Source organism: Pristis pectinata, chromosome 15 (genome assembly GCF_009764475.1).
Source record: "Pristis pectinata isolate sPriPec2 chromosome 15, sPriPec2.1.pri, whole genome shotgun sequence".
NCBI lineage: Eukaryota > Metazoa > Chordata > Chondrichthyes > Rhinopristiformes > Pristidae > Pristis > Pristis pectinata.
In genome coordinates this window covers 31,072,915-31,093,736 of record NC_067419.1, presented here as the reverse complement: position 1 = coordinate 31,093,736, position 20,822 = coordinate 31,072,915, and the positions used below count along the sequence as shown (strand labels likewise).

The 20,822-nt window shown below is 42.1% G+C and overlaps 1 protein-coding gene across 1 annotated transcript in view; it reads right to left on the bottom strand.

The window, feature by feature from the left end:
- The window catches only part of grip1 (glutamate receptor interacting protein 1), a 335,983-nt gene that overhangs the window by 206,872 nt on the left and 108,289 nt on the right, over nucleotides 1-20,822 (bottom strand).

Genomic DNA, 20,822 nt, shown 5'->3' with positions numbered 1-20,822 from the left:
CAGATCATTGGGGGTGTTTAAGGAGGAGATTGATAGGTATCTAATTAGTCAAGGCATCAAGGGATATGGGGAAAAGGCCGGAAATTGGGGCTAGATGGGAATAGTTTAGCTCATGGTGAGGTAGCGGAGCAGACTCAATGGGCCGAATGGCCTACTTCTGCTCCTTTGTCTTGTGATCTTGTGAAATTACAGTTCACTGACAGACAAGACTCAATGATATCTATCTGGCACAAGAACTGAACTCTACAGGCTGCACATTGCAATTTACAAATATCCAACTAGAATGAGCAAAGGAAGAAATGATAGAGTTACAGCTCACTAAACCTGCAGTGAAGAATGACATTTAAACAACTGACCGGCCTCACGATACCGTAAATACTCATCTCACTTGTGTTGATCAGATTTCAGTATGAGATTTAAAGAGCAATCTCTGATATTTGCGGTGCTTGTAAGGAGTCAAAATCTGGAAGTTTGCTCAAAGGATAACTTGATAAAGCAACTGACTTTAAGATTTTATGGCAACTAGTAGAGAGAACAGTCAAGACCAAGCAGAGAGAACTTATGCTAAATAATCATAAATGTTGTTACTATTTTTTCTTCAGCTTCACTTTGAAAAATTAGAGAGAACTCATCTTCTACCAGAAGCAGTTGCATTTGTGATGAAGTAATTGGTAGCATATTTATGTATCCTGATCATGTGACTGTGCAAAGCACAACAATAGTGTGAAGGCTTCCAACTGTTTGCGACTGTCTAGTATATTACAAAGTGGCGATTCACTTTTGAGTTCTTAATTTCCAGCAGTGCAGCCCTAACAGTCATTGGTCATCAAAAAATAGTGTAAGGAAATGCAGGAAAGCAAGAAGAAAAAAGATCAAAATGCCATGAGACGTGAAGTAAATCAAACAGCCACAGGTAGCTGCAAAGCAATGAAACAGCTAAATTAGATAGGATACACAAGAACGAGTATACAATGGTAATAAAGATATTTCGAGACATATAAATGAAACAAAGAATAGGACCACTGTATGTTTTTAAATAATCAGTTTGTTTCATCATTTGTGCTACTACTTTTCTTTCTCACCCAAACCACCCCGTCAGACTATCGCCAAGCATGCTGCAAGAGCCTTACACTGATCTCCGAGGTTAGAGAAGTATGTTGTTGCTAGATAAAATCGTACAGTTCGAGACAACAGCCGTCTGAAATACCTCGATGCTTTTAAGGTGCTGAAAAATGCAACCAAATTAAGGGGAAAAAATGTCCTACATTGCAAGTGTACCATTAAAATTGTAAGCAGCCAGAGGAAATATGATTATAGTGAGGACTAATAACAAACAGAAGGTACCTGCAACATTGTTACCATAATGGCACAGAAAGAATCAATATGTTGGAGCTGAAGCTTCCCTGCATTTTTTTCCTTCCTTAAAGGTGGCAAATGAAGCAACTTTCAAATTACGATCATGCTTTCAGTAGACCTCTCATTTAATATACAAGAATTGAATTTCCAAAATGCCCTAGAAGTAAAATCCTTGTGGTGTGGTATTAAGTAATAAGAAACCCAAACAGGGTAACACAGTGTAATCAGACTTCTTCACATAGTTGCTGAGCCTTCTAGTTTTTCATATTTGTTAGATTTTTGATATCTGCAGGATTTTGGTTTTCATTCCAACAAAAGGCTGAAGATTGAATCCAGTAGGCTGATAAAGAGGATGGATGGGAAGGGGAGAAAAGTCAGACAAGGTCCCACACCTCAGGCTTTATCACCCAGTAACATCGGCCAAAAGTTGCCTGTTAAACAAGCTCAATACAAATCCTCCACTATCAGCTTGCCTGGAGACACACACTGTACAGGGTCATGTACGAAGGATGGTCAAGGCATTAAAGGCCTGTGAAAATACACTTTGCAAACAGATTTCCAAGGGACTTAAAATCCAAGTTTAAAAGCCTTAGTCAACAAGTCAAAATGATCAAAAATGGTTCATTTAACACAATCTTTGTTCTAAATGATGCTTCAAATTTTAGAGAAACCCTTCTGCAGTATGTTGTTTTAATCACTCACTTATATGAACAGAAATAGAAGGAGTAGTAGCAACTCCCACCCACACACCCCTCCCCTGTACCCCATTGTCAAAGTCGAGTTTATTGTCATATGCACAGGTACACATATGCACAGGTGCAATGATAAACTGTAGTAGCAGCATCACAGGCACATGGCATCAGGTACACAACATTCACAAGAAGAACAAACATAAATTATACAAAATTATACAAGAAAGAACACAATTAGAACAAAAAACAAAGTCCATTGTAGAGCAAAGTGGTCATAGTGTTGCTATACTGAGGTAGTGATTAGGGTTGTGCAGTTTGGTTCAAGAACTGAATGGTTGAAGGGAAGTAGCTGTTCTTGAACCCGGTGACGTGGGACTTCAGGGTTCTGTACCTCCTGCCTGATGGTAGCTGCAAGATGGCGGCATGGCCTGGATGGTGGGGATCTTTGATGACAGATTTGCCTTCTTGAAGCAGCGCCTCATGTAAATACCACCAATGGTGGGGAGGAATGTACCGAATGCACCATTCATTGAAGTTATGGCTGATCTTTTACCTCAGCACAGCTTCTCTGCACCAATTCTATTTCCCCTAATATTTAAAAATCTATTGATCTCTGACTTAAATATACTTTCCTGACAGAGTCTCCACAGCCCTCTTGGACAGAGAATTCCCAACACTCACTACTCTCTCTGGGTGAAGAACTTTCTCCTGCTTTCTATCCTGAATGACTGGCTTCTCATTTTGAGATGGCGAGCTCCTATTCTAGACACATCCATCAGAGGAAACATTATCCCTGCATCTTCCCTATCAGGTTGTGGAAAAATTTTGTTTGTTTCAATGAGATCATTTCTCATTCTTCCAAACTCACTTAAATGCAGGCACAGTCTACTTACAAAGCCCCCAACCTGTCCCATGAATTAACCTCATCAGCCTTTGTGACAATTCCTCCATTACAAATGCATCCTTCCTGAGGTAGGGAGCCCAGAACTGTGCAGAATATTACAAGTGCAGTCTTACTAGGGCCCCATATAATTGCAGTACAATGACTCAACATCTCTACATAAATCCTCTTGCAACAAAGGCCAACGTACCATTTCTCTTCAAAGTTACTTGCTGTCCCTGCACATTAAACAACAATTTCAACAATTCAGGTCCCTCTAAGTACCATGCCAAGCTGCACAAGAAAGCATCTTAATCACTCACCATTTGAAACTTTTTCTGCTTTTCAACATTTTTCTGCCAAGGTGGATGACCTCATATTTTTCCATATTACATTCCATCAGCCATGTCTGCACCACTCACATGGCCCTGAAGCCTCTTTGCATCATTATAACCCATTCTACCACCAGCTTTGTATCTTTGGCAAATTTGAATATATTAGGTATAGTCCCCTCATCCAAATCATTGACGTAGGTTGAGAACAGCTGGGGCCCAACACTGACCCCGGCAGCACTGTACTGCCGTAGCCTCCTAATATTAAAATCACATGTTTATTCATACAGTTCCTAAATGTGTCAGCATGGACTGAGGACTGATTATCATACAGAAAATAGAGAATTGGAAAAAATTGATCTTTTTCAGGTTGGAAAGATGCAACTCGTAGAGTTCCCCAAGGATCAGTTCTTGGCCCTCAATTATTTACAATTAATATTAATGACCTGGAGGGAGGGAGCAGAGTGCAAGGTGTCCAAGTTTGCCAATGACATGAGAATAGGTGGGAGGGCATGTTGCGATGAGGGTATTTCAACTCTGTTCCAGGATATAGATAATTTGAGTGAGTGGGTGAAAACTTGGAACTGGAGAGCAAAGTGGGGAAAGCACAAGTTCATGCACTTCAAAAAGAGGAATCTAAAGGCAGACCACTATCTGAATGGAGAGAAATTGCACATGAGCAAAGTATTGTTACAATTGTCCATCAAGTTGTTGAGGCCGCTCCTGGAGTACTGTGCACAGTTTTAATCCCGATTTAAGAAAGGATATACAACCATTGCAGGCAGTGCAAAGAAGATTCAGTTGACTAATTCCTGGGTTGAGAGGGTTGTCCTATCTCAACTGGCTAAAGAAATTGGATCTATATAGGGAAATAGGGAGTCATGTAGGAGGGAAGGCTTAAATAGATCTTGGAGCAGGATAAAATGTCGGCGCAACATTGTGGGCCAAAGGACCTGTACTGTGCTGTAGTGTTCTATGTTCTCTATCGTTTGGAGCTGAGAAGAATGAGGGGTGATCTTATTGAAACATAAACAAGCCTAAGGGGGTATATCTCAAAGGGTAGATTTGAGATGTTTCCATCATTACGAGAGTCTCAAACAAGGGTGCATGGTTACAAGATAAGGGGAAAGTTATTTAAAATTGAGGTGCAAAAGAATTTCTTCTCACAGTGGATGATTACTGCCATGTCCTGCTTTCCCCTTCCTTTTCAATTTCTTGGTCTTCCTTTGATGAATCTTCCCAATATTCAAGCTCAAAAAGATGGCTTCATCAACAGCCAACCCTCCAACTTGTGACTATTCATGATGTACAGTGTTTTCTTGCAACCCGCCCCCCCCACCCCTCCCCAGCCACAAGTTGATGGCTGATCTGCACATTACCGGTGGGTTTTGTTCAGTTAATTATTTTCACAGCTAACCTAGTGTCTTTTTAAGAGATTTGCAGGCCTAAGGATGTGCAAGGGCCCCATTTTGAATGGACAGTCCCACCAAAAGGCCTCCTGCTGTATCGTTCCAAGATCGATTTTTATTAAACTCAGAACTACATAAAGCAGCAAAATCCAGCCATCAAGAGAATGCTGTAAACATGTCAGGGACCATAAATGAAAAAAAACATTAATGTTTCAGACCAATGACCTTTCAGCAGTTACAGATGCTGCTAGACCTGCTCAGTACTTTCAACATAATTTCATTCCAAACCACCAGCAATACTTCTACTTTGGATTCTTTATACAGAGTCTGTGTTCTATCTTCCAGGAAACCCTTTGACCCACTGGTTTGCTGCTAATATAACATTCCCCATTCAAGGTGCAACTGTCATTAAATTGGAGTTAAACCCCAAATCCCACTGCCTTTCACACCCCACCTTCCCTCAAATGATATTGCTACCAATGGGGGGAAAAATTCCTTGTACCTTCTGCTCATGAAAGAAAAAGAAACTGCAAAGAACAATTGATAACAGCTAGAACACAGCCTCAGAACAGTACAGTATAATTATTTTCAAGATGCCAATTAGCAAGAGTACTGCCAGTATGGATAATTTAAATATACTAATTAATGCTGTGTGACACATGCAATTGCTTGTTTTTTTTGCAAAAATAGCAATGGTATTAAGTAAACTAAATCTGCAATTACACTGAAGATAAAGTTGTAGCCTAGAGCTCAAAGTGCCTTTGGCTAAACCTTGGCCAATTAACATATTCAGTCAGGCTAATAGCGAGAATTTACATTAATCACTATATGCACCATTGAGATGCCCTGCTTGGTGACACTAGATTTAAACCTTGGTAATAATGCACCACATTACTAATGGTTTCAGGAGGTGGCCAAACATAATTTACATGTTTGAGAGCAAAAGAAACCTTTGCAATTGGACAATGACCAATAATATAGCAGAGTTCACTTTTAAAAAGCTACAGAATCTTTGGAATATTTAAACATACAAGATACCAAATAATCAACCTTTTTGTTATAACAATAGCAGCCAATTGCAACAGGTTTTCGAATTAGCTTGTTGATTATATGACTGGCAGTCTAGAAATTAAAAACTGGTGGTACCATGCAAAATAGCAACACCATATATGGCATGAAAGAAGGTCTTTAACGATACATCACAAGATGCCCGTCAGGATGAACACAACTTGATTATAAATTCAGATCGAAATATTATGATGTTATTTGCCCTTTCACATACTTGACCAACTCATGATGGAATTTCTGTTGTCTTATCATGGAAGTAAATGTCAAAAGACCACACATTATTTTGTGTTACTGTGACCACTGTTACCCTCCCTTTTCCTTACAACCATTACCACCTTTCACTGGACCTTTAAGAGCATTTTCCAAATGGCCAAATGATTTTCTTCTGAAGATCCATTTTTCCAATGTAGTATAGTCATTTGCAACATTTGGACTTTTTCCAAACTTCATTATTACTTCTTTCATGATATTTCTTCTCTTGAAGCAACTAAGCTACCCCAGACATTATTGTGCATATTTTAGGAATCCAAGTAGCTGAGAAATTAAGTTCCAATCAAGAAGTGTATGGTGTTTCAGAGACTGAACCTGGTGGTGCAAAAGATGCAAATCAGATGTCACAGTCAGAGCCAAACAAGGATTTCCAGAGATCCAAGGATCACTTGCAGAATAAATCCAATGACCTAGTTTAAACAATGTGTTCACTGACCAACAAGCTAAGAACAAGAGAATTAAAAGGAATCAGTCAATTGGTCCTTGTGGCTATTTCACCATTCAATAAGATCACGGCTAATCATTTGCCTCAGTATCACTTTCCTGTGCTAATCCCACATCCCTTGATTTCCATAATGTGCAAAAAATCTCTCGAGTACACTTGGCAGCTGAGTCTCCACGGTCCTCCAAAGATTCACCATCCTGAGTGAAGAAATGTCTGCTCATCTTGGTCTTGAGGGACAGATCTTTATTTCAAGTGACATCTGGATCAAGACAGCCAGCCAGGGGAAACAGTACTTCTGCATCTACCCTTTAAAACCCTGTAAAAATTCTCTTGTTTCAGTGAGATCATCTCTCACTCTTCAAAATTCTGGAGTTTAAGCCCAGAATGTGTAGTCTCTCCCCAGAGGATACATTTATGTGCCAGGAATCAGTCCAATGAATGTTGCTGCACTTATTCCATTACAAATACTAAGTTTATACTATTCATTATAAAAAAATAATTTACTGCTTTAAGCTTATTTTGAGACCATCCTAGCTATGACAGGTCAGAATAAGGATGGATAGATAGCATTTAAGATTAAAGTGCCCTTTTAATGTTAATAGATGTAAATATTTTGGCAAGTTTAACAAATCATTTAACAGATTAAGCATTCGGTGAAACCTGCTGATTGCTGTAAGATATTTTACCTACCATATAACATGGGTCTTATGCACACATAAATCTATGATTTTTCACTAATACTCAGCCAAGCCTTATAATCACATCAAAAGCTATTATATGCTGGAATGATCCTGACATTCTAAAACAAACTGCTATCAGAAATCTAATTCTCCCATCTCTAATGATTCATAAACAAAAGTGGCATTGGAAGGAGTAGATTGGACGATGCCAAGAGCAAAGCCTGCAGCAGAAAACCGCATTGACCTTTGACAATGGTGTTCAGCGTCTGGAAATAGGTTTGTGCCATCCAATCCATTCTGAAACCATTTAAATCTCATATCACCTGCCAATGCCAATGCCTTATTCAATGTTGAAGGTCGGAGCAATAAAAATCAGAATAGTGGTCAGCTATAAAATATTAAATAATTTAATAACAGCAAAACAGCAAAAATATTTAATTATTAGTTTTGTTTTACTAATTCCTAGAATTAAGATGCAAATATTTCCTATTTTCCAAAACATGATTTCACGTCTTTATCAATCCAGACACAAGAGCCAAACCTTGGGGCAAATAACCGAAAACACTTCATTTGCGCGTTCAATTCAAATATCTTACTGAAAAACCAATATTAAAATTTAGGACAGACAAAGCCTATAGTTCTCCTGGATACCAGGAGAAGATTCAGTCTTGGATAGAGCTTTTCCACAACCCATTTTTGTTTGGCTTCTCCAATTCAGGAGAGACCGAATCAATGAGGACTGAATGCAGTACACCAAATTGGAAGAAGTGCAAGTGAATCGCTGCTTCACCTGGAAAGGGTCTTTGGGTCTCTGTGTGGTGGGAATGGAAAAGATAAAAGGGCAGGTGTTGCATCTTCTGTGGTTGCTTGTCAAGGTGCCATGAGAAGGGAGTGGGAGTTGGTGAAGATGGAAGAGTGAAGCAGGGAGTTACAGGATTCTTGAAAGGAAAGATGCATCCAGTGGTGGTATGTCATTGCAGATGGCAGAAAATATGGAGGATGATCCATTGACCATGGAAGCTGGTAGGTGAAAGGCAAGGATGAGGGGAATTCTATCCTTGCTGCGGGTGAAAGTAGTAGTGCAGGAAATAGAGGAGATGGGCTTGAGAGCCTATGGTTGGGAGGAAGCTACAGTTAAGGATAAAGGAAGATATCTCAGAAGCATTGGCATGGAAAAAATCTCATCAGAACATATATGAAAAACAAAAATTTGGAAAGAGTCCTTACACGCAGGGTCAAGTAGTAGCAAAGACAAGTGTGGGAATCTGTGGGATTATATTGGATATTGATTGCTGACATGGAAATAGGAAAGTCAAGGCAGGGAGGGAAGAGTCAGGTCAGGACCATGTGAAAGTGAGAGTACGATAGAAATTGGCAGCAATGAAACTTTTGAATTTTCTATATGCTGGAAGGAGCATCAATACAGTCATCATTGTTTGAAAGAAAGAGGGGAGGCAAAGGGCTTGAATAAGACTGAAGCAAGGACCATTCCATGTTTCTCACAGGGGCAGATGTAGCTTTGGCCTGCGCACTTTTTAAAACAGGAAAAAGTGAGTGGCGTTGAAGGAGAATTTTCTTCAATGTAGGAACAAGTTCAGCCAGGCAAATGGAGGTGGTAGTGGAAGGGAACTGGTCGGGAAGAGGCGAAATGCCCTTGGGCCATCCTGGAAAGGGAGGGAGGTGTAGAGAAATCATATACCCATGGGAGGAGGAAACCCGGCACGGTGGTGCAGTGCGTCAGTGTTGACAAAGATATAAATGGGAAGAGATTTGACAGGAGGGAAAGAACAGAATCAAGGTCACAGGAAATAAATTCTGTGGGACCAGAGCAGACTGAAACAGTAGGTTTACCATGGCAATCCCGCTTGTGGATCTACGGAAATAGGTAGAAGTGGGATGTGCAGGTAAGAGGATCATTAGGCTAGAGGCTGTGGAGGGAAGAAATTCTACAGAAATGAGATTAGTGCACATCTAGGAGACATGGCCTGATCTTCAGCTGCGGGGTCATGATCCAGTGGGAGGTATGAGGAAGTGTCTGTATTCAGCATCTCTAAGGTAGAGATCCATTCATCAAACCACAGCAGCATCACCCTCATGAGCTGATTTGATGACAATGTTGGGTTTGGTTCTTAGTGAGTGGAGTCCTACAAGATCAGAGGAGAGAGGTTCAGACTGAGCAAGGGTGCAGGAAAAATTAAGGAGGTTATGTTATACCAGAAATTAGATCTAGAGAAGGTAAGAGCCATGAAGGAGGGATCCAGTTGGATTGGGAATTCTGCAGGTGGGAGGAAAAATCCAGAGTCTGGAGTGAGGACTCCTGGCTGAAGAAATAGGGATGGAGGTGATGGTGGAGGCAGAAGAAGAGCACAGCATTACATCAGGCCTGGAATCCATTGAGGAGAGGACAACGTGGTATGAAGCCGAGGCCTCTGCTGAGGATTGATTGTTTAGGATCAGAGAGGGGGAAGATCAGAAGGAATGGTGAAAGCAATGCAAGCGGTGAGATGGGAGGGGTGGGTGGAGGGGAGAAGATGGAGTCAGAGGAAAATGAAGGAGGAGAAAAATATGGAGTGTTTGAATCTTCCTGTATACCTGCTACGAAGAGAGATAGGAATTGCAGCAGCCCTTGTCCAGTGACTGCCTAGAATTCTGCAGATGGCAACTACAGAAATAACCTGGGTAATTTCTCCGAAAGAATACTCATGGGGGCCATGCATAATATATTAGAACTTGACAAGCTTTTGATAGCTGCTCCCAAAGGACAGATCCATTTGTTCTGCTCTGTGAATTAAGTGATTTTGAACCCTTACTCTGATGGGGAACTGAATTACACAAATGTTTAAGTGGTATTTACCAGTGAAATACAGAGCTTTTATTCTCAGTCACTGGAAGAAGAGAAACACGCTGCAGTGTCGGCAGAAATCTTGCTGCTTCTTTTAGTTTCATGCTATTTGAAGTTTCAGAACTGTGTTGCATTTGTTTGTTCTGTGGACTGCCTGGTCAGCATACCACAGAAATCAATGAATAAAATTTATTAAGTAACATGCATGATAACATTGCTGTGGTTTTGTACAAAGTGCCCCAGAGCCATTAAACCATACATGTTCCAATTTCAGTTGTTAGTTCACATTGACTTAACATCAGTAATTGTTTCAAAGTAACTTACCACACGTGGAATAGTTAAATACAACCACCAAGACAACTTGAAATTTGATTCTTGACCTTGCCAGTGTCAAGTTAATTCGACTGGAGAAGAAATAAGATCATGATAATTGAGCTGAGAAAGTAGTTCATCAGAAATCTCCCACACTATCCAGTGATCTGTATCCAATTTTACAGCAAGGACAAGATTGAGATAATCATATGATCCATGACCAAATAGCCAATCAAAGTTTACACATAAGAAATACAGTTTGGTAAGGTAGGAAGATCAGCGGACAAGAAGTAAATGCATTTATAAAAGGCAGAGAGAAATAGTAATAATTAGCTTCAATTTTCCAGAGGTTACAATATTCTTAATGATTCCTGGCCTTGATTACTAGCCATTAACTTGTGTTCATGAAGACAAGGAAAGAAGTCCAAAAGCAACATGACACAAATGCTGAAAAGTGACAAGTTCTTAGTTCTGATTACAAATCTTTGACCGAAAATGTTAACTGTTTTTCCAAAGATGTTGCCTGACACACATTTTTTCAGCATAGCATTTTTGTTCAGAAAACAACAATGGAAGAAACAAAAGACAACATAAATGCAATGTTAGTGTTTAGTGGTGAATGTCAAAAACTAATTCTTTAACAACAATTTCAAGATCAACCATAGTTTTATCAGCTTTACTTTGCTTTTATGACTACTGAATAATTAGTCAGATTCCAGAATGCTCAACAACATAACACACAGAAATCAAGATACATCAGAGCCAGGCTACTTAAACCAGGCCTCATGAGTCAGGTTGGGCCCATTTTCCAATTATACATTTGGATTTCTGTTCAACTAGCTCAGTACTTTAATAGTTATGTTTTAGCAGACCTAGCAGAATACAAGGTTAATGGCAGGACTCTTAGCAGTGTGGAGGAACAGAGGGATCGTGGAGTCCACGTCCATAGATCCTTCAAGATTGCCACACAGGTCAATAGGGTTGTTAAGAAGGAGTATGGTGTGTTGGCCTTCATTAGTCGGGTATTGAGTTCAAGAGCCACGAGGTGATGTTGCAGCTCTACAGAACTCTGGTTAGACCACACTTGGAGTACTGTGTTCAGTTCTAGTCGCCTTATTATAGGAAGGATGTGGAAGCTTTAAAGAGGGTGCAGAGATGATTTACCGGGATGCTGCCCTGGATTGGAGAGCATATCTCATGAAGATAGGTTGAGTGAGCTAGGGCTTTTCTCTTTGGAGAGAAGGATGAGAGGTGAATTCACAGAGGTCTACAAGATGATAAGAGGCATAGATTGAGTGGACAGTCAGAGACGTTTTCTCAGGGCGAAAATGGCTAATATGAGGGGGCATAATTTTAAGGTGATTGGAGGAAGGTGCAAGCGGGATGCCAGAGGTACTTTTTTTTTTTTTACACAGAGAGTGGTGGGTGTGTGGAACGCACTGCCGGCAAAGACTGTGGGCAAATACATTAGGGGTATTTAAGAGACTCTTAGATGGCCACACGAATGATAGAAAAATGGAGGGCTATGTGGGAGGGAAGGATTAGATAGATATTAGAGCAGGATAAAATGTCAGCACAACATTGTGCTGTGATGTTCTATTTTTCCACTCTTTTTCTATAACAATGCCTCCCAAGATTACTGCCAACTTTGGTAGAATTATCCCACAAGCAATCACATAAATGAAACTATATTAATGACATTAATATGTTAAAAAAATTGCCTCAGACTCAGGTCAGGTTTGGATTGGCTGTGATCAGGTCATGTTTGGGTTTTACATTTGTACCCAAGCAGGCCACTACATTATATCCATGTTACTTCTTCATAATTCACACAAATTTTGTCTTGTTATTTCATACTTGCCCTTTTTCCACCACTTTATTATGTTGGCTACATTCCCTGCACCTTTTCCTTTCCCAACCAGCAGGAAGGCAGGTCAGAGGTAAGCCAAGTTAGTCGTAGAGTCATTCACCATGGAAACAGCCCCTTCAGCCCAATTGGTCCATGCCGACCAAGACACCCATCTAAGGTAATCCCATTTGCCCGCGTTTGGCCCATGTCCCTCTAAACCTGTTTGTACCCGTCCAAGTGCCTTTTAAACATTGTTGATGTACCTGCTTCAACCACTTCCTTGCAGCTCATTCCATATACTGACCACCTTCTGGATGAAGAGGTCACCCCTCAAGTTCCTATTAAATCTCTCCCTTCTCACTTTAAACTAATGCCCTCTAGATCTTGATTCTCCAATCTGGGAAAAATATTGTGCACACTGACCCTATCTATGCCCCTCATGATTTTATACACCTCATTCCCCTATTCTCCAACAATTAATGACCCAACCTGTTCAACCTCTCTCCATAACTCAGTCCCTCAAATCCCAGCAACATCCTCATAAATCTCCTCTTCACTCTTTTCAGTTTAATGGCATCTTTCCTACAGCAGGGTGACCAAAACTGAACATAATATTCCAAATGCGGCCTCACCAGCATCTTGTACAACTGCAATATAACATCCCAGCTTCTATACCCAATGCCCTCCTGATGAAGGCCAGCGTGCCAAAACCCTTCTTCACCACCCTATCTTCCTGCAACGCCACTTCCAGGGAACCATGTACCTGTACTCCTAGGTCCCTGTATTCTACAACACTCCCCAAAGTTCTGCCATTCACTGTGCAAATCCTACCCTCCACGATCTGGCAATAGATCTCACTTATTTTACTGGGAAGTGCATGGCTGAAGTTAATAAAACATTTTTCTTCAGAATGGTTTTATTTAATTTGTATTTTTTGCTTGTAATTTTAGGATTGTTTAACTAATAATTTTAAATTCCAATCATAGATTTAACAAGTTTAAAAGACAGATGTGGGGACAGGTCAAGAAAATAAGTGATAGAATATCAACTCTCCCCCCAGAATTATTCTATGTCTTTAATAACTTGGATCAGAACATATCTGTACTGAGGAAGGGGCAGAAACCTGCTTTGACATTAGAAACAAGAGTCTTAGGAAGGAGGAGCAAATATTTGGAAAGCAACAATTTGTTCAAGTGGTATTAGAGATGGGGCACTTGTTTGTGAGAAAAGAAGATTTCACTCTTTTCATGTTCTTCTGTTCAATAGCTTAATGTTTGTTTTGGAACTACAGCCACTGCTTATTTACGTGTTACTGCATTTCATTTGCTCATAGCAAATGGCTGCAAAGCAAAATAACAGGTGATCCTGCGGGTGTTAGTGGTGGGTGAAAATTAGTGCAGACTCCACAATCTCATGGTTTTAAATATTCTGATTCATTTTAATGCGAATTGATAAAGTTGCTACAAGCATTTCCAATGTTGTAAGCTAATAGAAGGATTTAAGAAACTCTAAGTGAACATTGGAAAAACTACACAGATAATCAACATGGCATTCTTCTCTGTTAGATTAAGCTCAATTGGCTCCAATCTCTAGCACATATCTGATTAGGAGTTCTCTCAATAAAGGTTTAATGAAATGTGGCATTAAATTATAAGTAAATACAGCTCTTTCATGATAATGTCTAGACAGCTCAAATTCTTGACTGCACAGATAACAAACACTTATTACCTGACTGTGTATCCATGAATAAGATTTGTCATCAGCTTCTGCAACAGGGCAAACTATGATAAACTTTACTTTGCATTCCATTCATTGTTCAGGTCTTCCACTGTATGCTACAACAATTCAAGCTACTGGAAAAACAGGCAACAGAAACTAATGCTCCTATACTGCTGGGCTAGGGCCATTATTCTTTTTGTAACTTGCACTGCAGGAGTAAAGATCAAGCTAAGAAAGAAACTACGTTAAAAATATTGCCTCTGGAACTACTTGGTCACAATACCTCCTGAATAACTAATGGGTGACAATTCAATTTCTTTACACAAATGTCAACTTATTGGTAAATTCGTCCAAGAAATCTGATACGCAGGTAATTGTTTTAAAAAGCAACATTTGCTTAGCAGCACAAGAGCAGAGTCTTGGAATTTATCAAGAAGTGCACCTTTAAACAAACATATCCAGCACTAAGGATGTTTTCCTAGCATAAACTTTATTATTCAAATATCCAGAAAGAATGGAGCTTTAAATGTTAATAATGGTCCACAACCTAACTTGGGTATTGAATAGGTTTCCAGTATAAATGACATGTAAAAATATGTAACTGTATTCCATAATAACTTCAGCATCGAGACTCAAGAATCAACATACATACATTGGTGAATCACATTATTGGAGTTCATCTTGCTCTTCAGATGTCTAATATTGAGCTGGTTCTGCTGTTCATTATGGAACTGTCATTTTTGTCCATTCTAGTGTATGTGACTCAAACTGCACATGAATATGGCTGACTCAATTCTCCTCTGAATTTGCCCTTTCAGTATTATGAAATATAAATGCTAGATTTGACAACACCGCCAACATCCCCAATAACTATTTTTACTAATGTGAAAGTTGGATTTTTTTAAAAACCAATAACATTTTTAAATAGGACCACTGTTTGATGCAGCCCGAGATATACTGGGATAGCACGCTGAACAAGAAGGAGAAGTAATAGATAAGCTAGTCGAGTTCCCATATATAAAGTACACCATTTCAGACCCAGAAAAAGGACTGGAATAACACACAAAAAATGTTGGAGGTACTCAACAGGTCAGGCAGCATCTATGGAGGGAAATGAACAGTCAATGTTTCGGACCGAGACTCTTCGTTAGGACTGGAAGGGAAGAGGGCAGAAGCCAGAATAAAAGGGTAGGGGGAGGGGGAGGAGCACAAGCTGGCGGGTGATAGGGGAGTCCAGGTGAGAGGGGGAAGATAGGTATGTGTGGGGGGGGGGGGAAGAAGAGTGGGAATGATGAGAAGCTGGAAGGTAATAGGTGGAAGAGGCAAAAGAAGATGGACTCTGATAGGAGAGGACAGTGGACCATGGAATAAAGGGAAGGAGGTGGGGAACCAGAGGGAGGAAGTTGTGGGTGATGGAGGGTGGGGGAGGGGAAAGAGAAGGGGTAAGGGAGCCAGAGGGATAAGGGAAAACAAAAGGGGGCAGGGGGGACAGACAGGAGTGGTTAGTGGAAGTTAGAGAAATCGATGTTGATGCTGTCAGGTTGGAGACTACCGAGATGGAATATGAGGTGTTGTTCCTCTAATCTGCATCTGGCCTCAACTTAACAGTAGAGGCAGCCGTGGACAGACATGTCAGTGTGGGAGATGGGAAGTGAATTAAAGCCTTGGCCACCAGGAGTCTGGCTGTTGCAGCAGACGGAGCGAAGGTGCTCGATGAAGCAGTCACCCAATCTACGTTGGGTCTCACCAATGTAGAGAAGGCCGCACCGGGAGCACCGGATGCGATAAATGATGCCGTTGGATTCGCATGTAAAGGACTGCCTCACCTGGAAAGACTATTTAGAGCCCTGAATGGTGGTGAGGGAAGAGGTGTAGGGACTGGTGTAACATTTGGGATGGTTGCAGGGTTAAGTGCCTGGAAGGGGATCGGTGGGGAGGGACGAGTGGACAAGGGAGTCACGGAGAGAGTGATCCCTGTGCAAAGCAGAGTGGGGAGGGGAGGATGTGCCTGATGGTGCATTCCCATCGGAGATGGCAGAAGCAGAGAATGATGTGTTGGATGCAGAGGCTCGTGGGGTGGTAGGTGAGGACAAGGGGAACCCTGTCCCTGTTATGTCAGGTGTGGGGGGATGGGGTAAGGGCAGATGTGTAGGAAATGGAGGAGATGAGGGTGAGGACTGCATCGAAAGCAGTGGAGGGGAAACCCCGCTTTCTGAAAACAAAAGAGGACATCTCGGATGACCTGGAGTAGAAAGCCTCAGCATGGGAACAGATGTGGCAGAGGAACTGGGAGAAGGGGATGGCATCCATACAAGTGACAGGGTGGGAAGAGGTGTAGTCGAGGTAATAGTGGGAGTCAGTGGGTCTGTAAAAGATGTCAGTGGTGAATCTATCTCTGGAGATGGACACAGAAAGATCAAGAAAAGGGGGAGAGAGGTGTCAGAGATGGTCCAAGTGAATTTGAGGGCAGGGTGGAAGTTGGAGGCAAAGTTGATGCAATTGCCAAGCTCAGCATGGGTGCAGGAAGCAGCCGTCAATGTAATGGAGAAAGAGTTGAGGGGCATTACTGGTGTAGGCCTGGAATATGGACTGCTCCACGTGGCCAACGAAAAGGCAGGCATAACTGGGGCCCACGCGAGTGCCCATGGCTACACCTTTGGTCTGGAGAAAGTGGGAGGAGCCAAAAGAGAAGTTGTTGAGGGTGAGCACTAGTTCTGTCACATGGAGGGGGGTGGTGGTGGAGGGGAACTGGTTGGGTCCATTATCAAGAAAGAAGTGGAGTGCCTTGAGGCCTTCCTAATGGGGGATGGAAGTGTACAGGGACTGGATGTCCATGGTGAAAATAAGTTGGTCAGGGGTGGGGAACTGAAAGTTGTTGAAGTGATGAAGAGCATGCGAAGTGTCACGGATGTAGGTGGGAAGGGACTGAATCAAGGGGGACTAAATGGAGTTGAGATATGAAGACATGAGTTCAGTGGGGCAGGAGCAGGTAGAAACAATGAGCCTACTGGGGCAGTTAGGTTTGTGGATCTCGGGTAGGAGATAGAAAACGGGCAGTATGGGGTAGGGGAACTAGGAGGTTGGAGGCTGTATATGGGAGACGTCCGGATGTGATGAAGTTGGTGATGGTGCAGGAGACAGTAGCCTTTCTCAGTGGTAAGTAAGAGCAGGTGTCTGAGAGCTGCCATCTGACCTCAGCAAGGTAGAGGTCAGTCCACCAGACTACAACAATATCGCCCTTGTCTGCGGGTTTGATGTGAGGTTAGGATTACTACGGAGGGAGTGGAGGGCAGTGTGTTCAGAGGGGGTGAGGTTGGAATAGGTGAGGGGAATGGTGTAGTCGAGATGGTTAACGTCCCGTCGGCAGTTAGAGATGGAGAGATCCAGAGCAGGCAGAAGGCCAGGACGAGGTGTCCAAGAGGAGAAGGGAGGGAGAAGGAGTCATCAGTAGGGGGTGGGGAATCCTTGCCAAAGAACTTGGCCCAGAGACGGAGGCGATGGAAGAAGAGCTCGGCATCATGACGGATGTGGAATGAGCTGAGGTGCGGGTGTAGGGGGACGAAGGTAAAGCCCCTGCTGAGGGCCAAACGTTCCACCTCAGAGAGGGGAAGGTCAGACGGGATAGTGAGGACACGGCAGGGACTGGAGCTGGAGTCAGGGGAGGGTGGAGGGTTAGAAGGGGCAGGGAGAGTGGGGTGAGAGGAAGAGGGGGGCTCAGAGCAGTGAAGGGGGTCAAGGGGTAGGGAGAGGCATAAGAGACCAGACTAGAATGGACTGAAAAGGAATGGAGTACATGTCATAAAAGCACTGAACTGGAATGCTTTCAACCATTTCAAAAGCACTTCACAAGTGCTTGAATAAAGGTTCCGATCAATAGTCACATACAAATCCTCTGCATGCTATCTTCAAGAGGGCAATGCCTTATTCCGAACAAAGCAATGACAGTCCATGCACAATTTACAATTTGCCTCACAACAATGCAGAACTCAGTTCACAGTGAAGACACTGCTTATCAGTGCTTATTAAAAGGGGAGCATTGTGAGGTAAAGGTGAAGTGGGACGAGTCTCCAAACCACAAAATCCAACATCAAACCTCGGCCATGAGTGAAAATTAATCTCAAGCCTTCCTCCACAAAGCAATATCTGCCTGATGACAAGGAGGAGGGAAGTAAACACAGGAAGGCAGGGGAGGAGGGGCTTTGGGATCACCTTTCCCCTGCTTGCCACAACACATTGTGTTTAGATTCCCAAAGGCTACCACAAATAACAGTCATGGGTCGGTTTCCACCCACAACCATCCAATGCCAGTCACTCAAATCAATCAAGTTAGCTACCTGGAAAGAAAGGAGAAACATTGTCTGACCATATTTCAGGGGTGGAAAAGAAACACAAGCTGATCTGTGAGCATATTCTCCGTCAGACTGCATTTGCAGGCTAGAGGGACCATGAATTCTTACTCTGAGCAACTGCTAAAGAGCAAATCATGACCTTAAACTTTGCAGCAAATCATTCTTACTCAGGTTAAACACACTTTGCCAAAATAATTAGAGTCGATGTACAAGTGCAAACAGTACAAATAAAGCCCTATTTTGTTCTCAGACTTTCAGCATTTCACAAAGACTACACAACTTCCCTTGTCAAGCCTGCATTTAAAGCTTAATTGTTGAAGTTTGTATTAGGACAGGTAAGGGCTTGTTTAAATATATAGTTGACATACAATCAAAGGGCAAAGCAGAAATGCTAATTCCTCTGATATCTAAAAGGCAAAGTAAAAGTTTACTCCCGACTGCATTAATTTTACATCCTCGCACAAACCGAAGTGGCCAGGGCTAAACTCTGTTGCTGCAGTGCCGCTGTCGGGGCTACAAATGACCTTGCTCCTGAAACTGGAGACATGGAGAAAATCATCAGGGTTCCTACCCCGCTCACCAGCCAGTCATTCATGCTGCCAAGTTAATTTTTAAGATATTGAGCACGAAAAAGAGGGCGGTTTGTTGCATTCCTCCCATAGTCAAACAGCCTGGTGATAATAACAACTGGATACCCGAAGCTTTCGAAACATCAGCCACATTAATACATCTCAACACAAGTCAGCATCAACAACACATTACATTATTGAGATTAAAACAAGTTACTCTAAACGATGTCTAACTATAATTGATATCAAAGCTTTTGCATTACTTAATGCGCTGAGGAGATAAATCAACCGTATGCATTGCAAGAATGTGCAAAGTCGTCAATGCACACGCCACTTTTTATCAAGTGGTGACCTCGGGCATTTCTGCCTGCGGAGGGTAGTGAAAGATCACAGGCAGAATACTCAGCACTCAACAAGGGGCCCCGCAGAAACACGCTGAATTATTCATTCTCAGCTCGGAATTTGCACTGGACATTATTGTCCATTTAGCTTTGCAAATTATTCAAATCAATTCACACGTCAAACCACTTGTCAATTGATGCTCAACACTGGAGAAGTCCCTGGGCAGTGTACACACACAGCAAGAACTCGTATTATTCTAGGTAATAGGAGAGCGCAAACACCAAGTGGTCTGCCTTCTCCCGGGGAGAAATGTTAGTGCCCGCCCGTGTGAAGCGGTTGGCAAATACCTAGAGGGAAGTCCTGTATACATAGTTTGTTTGCTCATATGTCATTATACTGTCATCAGCTTGTTTAGAAGTCATTTCACAGATCTTTGACTGAAACGAACCACATTAAGGTCATACTTACTGTGCAGTTGTTCAGAAGCATAATAATAAACATCTTCATAACCCTCATGGTAATCCTCCTCTGGCCTATACTTCTTGCTTTTCCTCCTCCTCGTTCTCTTCACTTGTTTCATGATGTTCAAAAAACGTTCCATCCTGACACTCGCACTTCGTCAACCCGTTCCCTGTCAAGGGGCTGTTTGTCAGCAACGCAGTTCAATACAAAGCTGACAAACCATGAATGAGCAACAGTCAAAGACTTCAAGGCAGCTGCACCCCGCTACCTCAAACTACAGTACTCGGAGCACCTTCGACAAAGCAGTTATTATCTCATCTACCGTTTAAAGCAAAGGAGCTTCATCAGAGGCTTCAAACTAAGACTTGCAAAAGACTAGAGAAATAGCCTGGCGCGACTCCAAAACACACACACACACACACACAAATGATGAACAAAGTTCAAAAGAATAGCTGGAGGAAAAGGAACCCCTATGCTTGGAGCGTTCTCTCAAACGTCTCTTACTTATTCCATCACTGAGATGGGCGTGCATTAATTTCCACAGACTGCACCAAACGAAAAGACAGAGGAAATGTCGCTAAACTTGATAATTTATTCCTCTAATTCATCACACGCAGCGCGATGCACTACAAGATGCCTCAATAGCAAAACTCCTGTGCCAAACAGTTCTGCTTTCAGGTTCATAACAGCAGAACACATGCCCAAGGAACTAAATGGTTCAATCCACTCACATTGGCAGTGAAGTACCTAGGTGTTAATTAGAGCAGCGGGAAGGAGGATGGGCGGTTGTTTAAACTGACACCTTAACCCAGTAGGCGCTTATGTATTCAGATTGTTAATTGTCTGCAATACTGTATTCAGGGTGTTACGTTGAAAGTACAAGAGATTCAGCAGCAGGGGCAAACAAAGGAAGCTCAGAACGCAGTGTATTTCCTTATCCTACATCGGAGCTTCCAAGCTTCAGAGACAGCAGAGGACAATGGAACGTTACTGCTTATATTATCTGCAGCTCGAAACCGTACGAGGATGGCGGGGGGAGGGCAAGCCTTCAAACCATACAAGCCGATGTGGTTTGAAACGCAAAACGGCTTCAAGGGTTGGCAATCAAGTAAATTCGTAGATAAACCAGGGATGCATAAGGAATGCAAAACAAAACATCATTCGTTTGCTCACCGCAAGGACACAGTTGTATGGATCAGTGATTTAGTGTAATTGTTTAAAATTGACCCATACGCCAAAGACCCAG